This window comes from Furipterus horrens, unplaced genomic scaffold (assembly GCF_987537825.1).
Source record: "Furipterus horrens unplaced genomic scaffold, mFurHor1.1.pri manual_scaffold_17, whole genome shotgun sequence".
In the NCBI taxonomy this organism is placed as follows: Eukaryota; Metazoa; Chordata; class Mammalia; order Chiroptera; family Furipteridae; genus Furipterus; species Furipterus horrens.
This window is the reverse complement of record NW_028327187.1, coordinates 112,516,927-112,526,899: the sequence shown is the minus strand read 5'-3', so window position 1 is coordinate 112,526,899 and position 9,973 is coordinate 112,516,927. Positions and strand designations below refer to the sequence as shown.

At 43.2% G+C, this 9,973-nt stretch overlaps 1 long non-coding RNA gene across 1 annotated transcript; it reads right to left on the bottom strand.

Annotated features, from left to right (window-relative positions):
- Window positions 1–2,132: 2,132 nt before the first annotated feature.
- Window positions 2,133–7,996, bottom strand: LOC149991859 (uncharacterized). Its single transcript, XR_016508563.1, has 3 exons — window positions 7,880–7,996; window positions 4,491–4,676; window positions 2,133–2,214 (listed from the first exon to the last, which is right to left on the bottom strand). It is a non-coding gene; the product is annotated as an uncharacterized LOC149991859 (long non-coding RNA).
- Window positions 7,997–9,973: the final 1,977 nt, after the last annotated feature.

Below are 9,973 nucleotides of genomic sequence, written 5' to 3'. Positions count from 1 at the left end.
CTCTGACACAGTGGGTGTGGTAACCAGTTCTGACCATTCACAGAACCTTACACAGGGTCTGTAAACTCTTTCAATCCCATCCCAAGGTCCAAGACCCCTCCCGTCTTCCTGGAACTTGGAAGTTTCAAAGCCATTTGAGCAACAAAGTTACAAACCACTAGCCCCAGGCATGCAAAGGCATCCTAAAAGCTGCTTCCTTTTCTGCATCCACCATCTGCAAGCTCTGGGGGTCTTTTTTATTTTTGGGGGGGCACCCCCATTCTGTAACCACATCAGAGGGTTTATGGTGAGGGACATGTCTCCCAAACTCAACATTTAATTTCTGGTCTCTCTCAGCCCCTTCATGGAAAGGAAAAGTGACTGAATCTCACTGGGCAGCCTGAAGGTGTTTTCCTGCCCCATCCATTTTCCAATCCTCCAAAACTGCATACTGTGCTCTGGTCTTGCCGTATGTTTGCAACACAATGTAAACGTTTCCCACGGAGGAAGTGTTTGCAACGGTTCCCTTCAGGGAAAGCCCACAGTCCCCCAGCACAATCTGTGACTCAACAGATAAGTCTGCCTAATTCCACAGCACAGAACCGTAGGGCCTGCTTGCCCACAGGTATAAATCGCATTTTCTAACATCAGCACTATTTACAATAAAAAGCACAACAGGCATATGGCAGAGAATGTGTCCTTCGTTAACTCCAGGAAAATTCCTCTTGGTCTTTAATACCCAAACTCCACCTAAGTACTTTTCAGGCAAACGGATGTTGTACTCAGAAGTTACATTTCTGCCTTCACAAATCAATACAGCCTTTTGAAAAAAAGGGCGTGCAGGAAACATCTTCAGTTTCACTCCTAGTAAGTTTCACTCCTATTACAATTGGCATTTAGAATAAATCAAGTTAGGATGAGACAGAAGTACTCACAGATTTTTTTTTTTTTTTTTTTTTTTTTGGTGTTCCAGAGTATCAACAGAGGCAAGAAGTCGCTGGCAGGACCAGACAAAGCAGCTGCTTGTTAACAATCATATTAATTATCTGGCACCAAGGAAGCAATGTTTAAGCATCTTACCTCATGATATGACAGTTTGTTGTTACATATTGACATTTTAATGTCTTTTAGCTGGTTGTGGGTTTGGGGTTGATTTGGAGTGCATAGTAATCTTTCCCGCGTTAAAAGAATTGGAAAAGGGCTCTTTAGCATTTTCGTGCAAAATGACTGATTTCATTAACAGAAAACCAGCACTAAGGAAGAGATGTCTCCATTTGGGGCCTCCCATCTGCCTCACCTATTTGTCTGATTTTTCAATTAGTTCAGAACTCAATGGAATAAATAGACAGCCAATTTGTTGGCCTCCGCTAATAAACAGAAATATATCGCTTTTAAAAGTGACAGGATGTCACTCTTGAGATGAAGTTACAAAACGCTATGACTCCTTTCTCTCTTTCTTTGTCTCTCATACTGCCTGCTTGCTCTGAAAAAGGGAACTGTACTATTTTGAACTACCCTGTAGTGATGCCTATGTGTCAAGGAACTGAGGGAGTCCTCTGGCCAATACCCAGCAAGAAAAAGAGGCCATCAGACCTACAAGGTCTGTGAGGAACTGAATCTGCCGACAGTCACATAAATGAGCTTGGAGCAAACCCTCTACCAGTTAAGCCCTGAATGGACTGCAGTCAATCTAGGACAACACTGTGACTCCAGCCTAGTAAGATGCTCTGAGCCAGGGGACCCACGCCCAGATTCCTGACCACAGACACTGCAATAACAAATGTCCTCTATTAACCCACTAAATTCTAATGCAGCTTATTGTGCAGCAATAGATAATTAATGTATTCAGTAAATGTATGCTAATGAAACAATAAAGTCATTAACAATTACTCATCAAAGATTCCAGATGATTTGGATCCTTAGGTACTTACTGCCAGGAAATGGACCAAGACTTTCTGACCATGCTCTGGTATTCGTGGAAATCTAAATAGGGCAAGTGTCAAAAAGTTGGCTGGATCCCGTCGGTTTAAATCAAGCCAAAATTTAGAGAATTGCTGTTGGGAAAGAAAGTTTGAGGTCATTAGGCAAATGTGCTCATTTTGCAGAAACAGGGACTGAGGCTCAGAAGAGCTAAGTGACTTGCCCAGGGTCACAAGGTCCATGAAAGTGTCACGCGAGAACCCAGGACTTCTGATTCCCACTGCAGAGCTCTTCCACGGCTTCCCACGGCAGCATCTAGAGGAAAGAAAGATGAGAGGGTCTGGAGGAACTCTGAATGGAGACAGTAAGGCTCAAGCCGGGCTCAGATGAGCGGCCAGGATCAGGGAAGGCATTCCACACGACGGAGCCACATGACAGAAAAATAGTGATGGCTCGTGGGAACAGTCCCAAGAATCAAAATCTCCGTGGTCTGGGCAATCATCTTGAAGCTCATGCAAACCATGAGAATGGGGAGTCCTTGGAAAGCAATGGCATCTATGGGGAAGAGAGATCAGCAGAGAAAGTGTAACAGAACCCCTGGGCTGCTCCGATTGAAACAGAACCCATGGGCTGTTTAGTTAGGGGCCCGATTGCCCGCCGCCAGAACTATAACTCTCAACACCAGAGTTTGGTGAAAAGAAAAAGAATTGTTTATTTACACAAAGCCCTGCCTCCCCCTCCCAGACCTGGCCAGTCTTAGGAAAGTCAGAAACACCGTTTCCCTACTTCCTAGGCACAGTTCAGCTTTACCCGTAGCTGCCAATCACTCAGTTCTGATTGGGGAGGTCCTTTCTGTGCTGTGGTGCCCTCCAGCTCTCAATGCAGGACCGCCTGGATTCTCAGCCTCCTTGTAAACTGCCTTCTTCCTGCAAACCACATGGATCTCCTCTCCTTCTCAAAGCAGACTGGCGAGAGCTTCTTCTTTAAGCAGCCTGGAGATCCCTGCTCCTCCAAGCCACAGGGAGGGAGCCCACAAGAGCCAGAGAGTGAGGGCGTGAGGGCCAGAGAGAGCCTGAGGGAGAGAGCCTCCTGGAGCCAGAGCCAGCCCAAAATGTCCGCAGCTCCTTCTCTCTCCCTCCCTGCCTCCTCTCTCTCCCTGCGTCCTCTCACGCAGTGGGTGTTGCAAACCGTCCTGACCATTCACAGAACCCCACGTAGGCTCTGTCTGCTTCTTCAGTACCAGCCCACAGTCCAAGATCCCTCCCATCTTCCAGAACCTTGGAAGTAAAGAGGCTCTTTGCAACAATGTTTCCAGCCACTAGCTCCAGGCATGCAAGGGCATCCTGAAAGCTGCTTTCTGCTCCCTATCTCCCAGCTGCAAACTCTGAGGTTTGTTTTTGGACTGCCCTGTTTCTGTAACAAAAGCAGGGCAAATTTGTTAGAAAGTAAACCATGGAAGGAACATTTGCATAGGACTGTACTGCAGGCATCCAGATTAAAGCTGGAAGTAAGGAGAATGGGCATGCACTAAGAAATGGGGAGGGTATCAGAATTTGGGAAACTCGCTAGCTTCACAGTCTTGAAGCAGAAGGACAGAGGAAGGGCTTCCACTTATACACATGAGGTTCAGATCTGTACTTAGGATGTGCCCAAACCCTGACGTGGATCTTGTGGCATTTGTATCACCCATTACATGACAATCTGAGCTGCCCGACACGGTTTTATAGTGTTCAATCTACACAGATGTACACCACAGCCCCGTAATAAGATAAAAGGCTTGACGCACTACATGTAAAATCAGCCCACAAGAAAGCAACGTTAAAGAAATTCTTTAGAAGTGACTGGTTTCTTTAAATGACTGATTCCTCAGACCCACAGTGAAGAATCCCAAATGTAATAAGTCTGTGCTAATGTGCTTCGGTAAATTCTGTGATAATTCCCTGACCCCTGACACAGACACTGGGGCGTCAAAGAGGAGCAACAGGGTCATGGACTGGAGTCACAAGTCTGGTTTCCAGTCCAGGATGACTAAACCTCGCTGCACTTCATTTTCTTCAACTGCCCAATGGAGATAATAAAACTGCCTGTCCTATGTTACAAAGCTTCTGTGAGGCTTGAAGTTTGAAAAAAAAAAAAAAAAGCATAAAAGAGTTGTACAAGTACACGGCTATACAGAAAAAGAGGTTCCACTAAATTTTCCATTGTTGCCATGAAAAGGCCTTTTACCCTTCTGTGATGGCTTCATTCACAAGAACAAAGAGGTTCAAAGGCTAAATTACATAAAATTACATCACATTGTCACAGCACATGCAATAAATGATGGGGCTAAAGACGACTCACAAACATAATCTGATGAAAGTCCTGCAAAGTAGAGCATTTAACTCCTATGATCCTGGCCAGTAAGGAGAGGCAGGGAAGTAAGTCTTCAAGGTTTCAGCCATGGAAGAAGTACCAGAATCCAAATGAAGGAAGCACAGGGAAAATGGTGGGATAAGTGTGGAGATTTTCCCTAGCATATTAGCTAAGATAATGCAAGCTGCTATAACGAATAGGCCCCGAAATCTCAGAGGTGTAATGCAATAAAAGTTTACCTTTCACTCAGAAGGCATTCCACACGAGGGAGCCACATGACAGAGAAATAGTGATGAGAAACGTGGATGTTTCTGACCGGCAGGTAGCTCTCCTCTCTGCCAAGCAGTGATTTGGGTCCCAGGCTCCCTCAGTGACTCCAGCATTACGATGGGCTCAAAGGCACATGCTGAATTCTCCGTATCTTTCTGGTGTGCAAAAAATATACCTATAGGGATAAAAAATACCTGCCTTCAACTCCTTATTCCTGGAGATGACACACATCAGTACCACTCATGTTCCCATGATGAGAGCCTTCCTGTGGTCCCACGAGGTACAGAGGGAACAGTCTGAGTTTGCCAACGACAACTCAACACCATGAAAGGGGAACGCAATTCTTGGGGGAAACAGGTAATCATATCTGCTTCACCTGGAAACAGAGATAATATAGATCTCTATCATGTTACATCCTTTCTTTTGCCAGTATTTCTAGGCAATCGAAACATCAAAGGTTTTATAGCTGAGAACGCTATCAATAAACAGACATTGCTTGGAAAGCCACTGTTTTTAATATGATTTCAGGAAATCATATTAATATAGTCCAGCATGCTTCTAAATCAGAGATCAGAAGCTTATGGGAGGATGTTATAAAATAAAAAAATAAATTAAGCCCTGGCTGTGTGGCTCAGTGGATTGAGCGTCAGCCTGCGAGCCAAGTGTCGCTGGTTCGATTCCCAGTCAGGGCACATGACTGGGTTGCACGTCAGGTCCCCAGCTGGGGGCGCGAGTGAGAGGCAACCACACAGTGATGTTTCTCTCTCTCTTTCTCCTTTCCCCTCTCTCTAAAAGTAAAAATAAATAAATAAACAAATAAATTTTTTAAAAACATTAAAAGCAGGCTTTGAAGTCAAGTCAGGTTAGGTTTCAATCTGTGCTCCTGCCCAAACAATAACGGATCTTGCACAATGTATTTAACCCTCCTAAACCTCAAAGTGCTCAGCAGAAGTATAAGCTCCATAAGATCCTGAAAGGATTTTGTGAAGACTCACTGAGGTGGCATGGCAAGTACTTGGCCCATAAAAGGCACTCACAAAATAGTGCCCTAATGACATCTCCTGAAGTTGAGCACATACATCTCCCACAGGCCAGCAATTCCACTCCAACGTACACACCCAACAAATCGACACATTTACCCAAAATCAGGCACTAGAATGTTCAGAGCAGCACTGTTCCTAATAGCTAAAATGCAAAAACAATCCCTATGCCCACCAAGAACAGAATGGACACGTAGATTGTGGTAGATCTTACACGCAATACTACACAGTCATAAAAATGAACAAACTACGGCTTTGTGTACCAATATGGATGAACCTCACACATACTGAGCAAGTGATACAGAGAATACCTACTGTGTGATTCCACTTATTTAAAGTTCCAAATGAACAAAATTACTTGATGCTGTTAGAAGTCAGAATGGTGGTTACCCATGGTGGGAGCTACTGAATGGGAAGAGATGTGAGAATGGATTGTGGGGTACAGGTAATACTGTCTTTTGGAATGGGGGTGTGACTTACCGAGTGTATTCAGTTTGTGAAAATTCATTGAGGTGAATACTTACAACGATAAAGTTTTCTTGCCCTGGCTGGTGTGGCTCAGTGGATTGAGCACCAGTCTACAACCTGAAAGGTGGCCGGTTCAATTCCCAGTCAGGGCACATGCCTGGGTTGCGGGCCAGGTCCCCAGTAGGGGGCGTGCCAGAGGCAGCGATACATTGATGTTTCTCTCCCTCTCTTTCTCCCGCCCTTCCCCTCTCTCTAAAAATAAATTTTACCACTATGGAGAACAGTATGGAATTACCTCAAAAAGTTAAAAATGGAACTGCCTTTTGAACCAGCGATTGCACTACTAGGATTATACCCGAAGAATCCTGAAACCCCAATTCAAAAGAACTTATGCACCCCTATGTCCATAGCAGCCCTGTTTACAATAGCTAAGTGCTGGAAACAACCTAAGTGCCCATCTGTAGATGAGTGGATCAAAAAACTGTGGTACATTTACACAATGGAATACTATGCAGCAGAAAGAAAGAAGGAACTCCTGCCATTTGCAACAACATGGATGGAACTAGAGAGAATTATGCTTAGTGAAATAAGCCAGGCAAAGAAAGCAAAATACCATATGATATCAGCTAATACAGGAAACTAAAGAACAACACAAACAAAAGAACTAAATAGGACAAAGAGCAGAATAGCAGTCAATAGGGGGGAGGGGGGGAGAGAAGGGGGATAAGTAAGGGAAGGGTCTAGTCAAGGAACGTGTATAAGTGACTCATGGACATGGACAACGGGGAGGGATATGATTGCGGGAGAAGGGGTGGGTTGGGTAGGGGAGAGAAATGGGGGAAAATGGGACAATTGTAATTGAAAAACCAAAAATTAAAAATTAAAAAAATAAAATAAAATAAATTTTTAAAAAATTTTGTTAAATGGTGACCTTCCCCTTAGTGACACTCCCAAAGTGCTTAAATATTGATCATGACGACCACCAGCCCTTGGAAAGGAAAATAAAAAAGAGTAAAAGCAACAGAAGGGGAGGAATGTGAAAGTAAGCTGTAAAGAGAAGGAGAGACGGTGAGGACACAGAATCAGGCTGCAGGGTATCAAGAGCCAGAGATATCTACGACTTTTCTTAAAAATGCCATTTTGTGTTATATGCCCCAAATCCTTGACAATAACAAAAGGGCCCAGGACACTTTTTCATAGTGACACTGACATTCTTATTTGGGCTAGATTTTAGTGCTGCTAAAAATACGAGTCTCCCCTATAGGCAATCCAGCACATGTCTTTCAGATTATAATGTGTCTTTCGGTTCCATATGCCACCCTGTCATTTCTGTCATTGTGATTCTTCTTTCCTGTGTCATTTTGGGGAGCTATGGTTATGTGTGTGTGTGGAGGGGCGATCCTTATCGATCCCAATCCCTGCAATCTATTTCACTTCCCAAGATCACTAATAAGGTCTTCCAACACCATGATCACTCTCCACTAATACCATCCTCACACAGCCTAGCTTCTACAGGGGCAACCACGTAATGACTCCAGCTTATGCTCACTAGACTTCTACTGTACTTCTATGTAACCATCACCTACTTTCGCCGTGATAACGAAGGGTCACTAAGATTACAATACTAGAACTCATTTATCACCACATTTGGTTTCATTGCATAAGTATTTTATCAATGTTAGCACCTGTAGGAAGCTTACGGGGTTACCTTCTCACGTAATCTAGGGGAAAAAATTGAGGCCAGGAAAGGAGAATGACTTGCTTTAACACATAAAGGTAGTCGTGGCAGAACCGAGACAAAAACCCAGGTTTTCTGCTCCTTTTCTAGTACCCTCTCCCCTACCCCTTACCTGTAAAGGGCTTCTGTTTATCTTCACATGTATTTCGCATAAAATGAACATGATTCCAGCATTCTCCATTTCCCATTTCAATAATAATCCCCCAGGTCTGATGTCAACATAAATCAGTGTCTTGATTTTTGCCTAAAACAAATGTATTGAGATAATGTTCTTAGGAACTTTTTGAAAGAAAAGATGCAAGGTAATTTTTCATTTCCTCAGTTGTCAAGGTTTTTCTTTGGAATTTTTTGAAATATTTTTATTTTATATGTTTTTATTGTTTTTTATTACAGTTGTCCCATTTTTTCCCCATTGCTACCCCTCCGCCCACTCCCTCTCCCACAGTCAATCCCCACCCCGTTGTCCATGTCCGTGGGTCATTCATACTAGTTCCTTGACTAGACTTTTCCTCTTCTTTCTCCCCTTTTCCCCTTTCTGCTCCCCCTGGTCACTGTCAGTCTGTTCCTTGTTTACATGCCTCTCATTCTACTTTTCTCGTCTGTTAGTGTTGAATCTAAAAAAGAATCTAAATAATGTTTCTACTATTGTCTCCCATGAAATCCCCATATAACTTTACCCAGACTGATCAATTTTTTGAATTTTGCCACAGTTGCTTTGTAAGTCTCTTTCTCCCACCTGTCTTCTCCCTCATTTAATCTCTCTCCCATTATTTTTATTCTCTGAGGAAGAATATTGTTATTTTTCTCATAAGATTAGGCTGCATAAATCATGCCACTTTACCTCATAACACTTCAGTATGTATTTCCTAAGAACAAGGATATTTTTATATAACCAATATAATTATCAAATGCAAGAAAATTCATATTGTGACAATACTTTTATCTATTCTATAGCCGATACTCCAATCTTTTAATGGTCCCACAATGTCTTTTAGAGCAGGGGTCCCTAACCCTCGGGCTGCAGACTGGTACCGGTCTGTGGCCTGTTAGGAACCGGGCCGCCCAGCCTGAGCTCCGCCTCCTATTTCCCCCTCACCCCCATCCGTGGAAAAATTGTCTTCCATGAAACTGGTCTCTGTTGCCAAAAAGGTTGGGAACCAGTGTTTTACAGAATTTCCACGCCCAGTCCAAGACCCAACCCAGTATGATATAGTATATTTGGTTTTCATGTTTCTTTACTCTCCTCCAATCTGGAATAGCTCTTCAGGCTTTCTTTACTTTCATGACATAGACATGTTTGGAAAATGCAGGTCTCTTGGGGTACTAGAATGTTCTTTAATTTAGTAAATAAACTACTCCCAAACATAATAGCTTGACATGCAATTTTATTACAATAAAAATGTATCATTTCTCACAAGTCAGTGAGTTGGCTAAATGATTCTTCTGCCTCGGGCCAGCTGGGTCAAGGATGGTCTAGGATAACCTTAGTCACATGCCTGGCAGTTGGCTGACTATAAACCGGGTTCACAAGGATGACTTTTCCATGAGTCTCTCAACATCCAGCAGGCTTGACCTGGGTGCATTTACATGATAGCGGTCATAGTTCTGAAGTTAAGCAAGAAAGCAAGCCCCAAGGCACAAATGCTCTCCAAGCCTTTGCTGGGGCCCTGTTTGTTAGCGCCCCGTTAGCCAAAGAAGTCAGAAGGCCAGTCCACAATCAGCGCAGGAGACTGTGCCCATAGACCATGGGGAGAAGTGGTGCAAATTTTACATCCACCACAGAGCTAAAGGCAGGGGATAAAATATTTTTTCAAAGAAGAAAGACTTTGCCATTAATGGAAGAAATTAGAAGAAAATACAAAAGCCTCTAAAATAGTGAGGTAGGAACACTTAAATTGATAGCCCCAAAAGAATCTGCAATCAAGATGCCACACTAGTGAGGAGACAGGGCTTATAACACAAACTCACTAGTAAGGGGTTTGCCATCGTATTTCTTTTTATTGGTCAAGGGGGCCAAATTTAAAAGCCTGTAAATGAACTGGAATGCTCCCTCTCTGAAGCTATAGCACAATTAATACAAACAACTGAATGATCAGGAAGTCTGTGCAGAGTAATAGGTCCCTATGATAAGAAAAACAAGAGAATAATGACAGAGAAACTGATGATCTTTCTCCCTCTTGCAGCAATTTATATATATATACATACA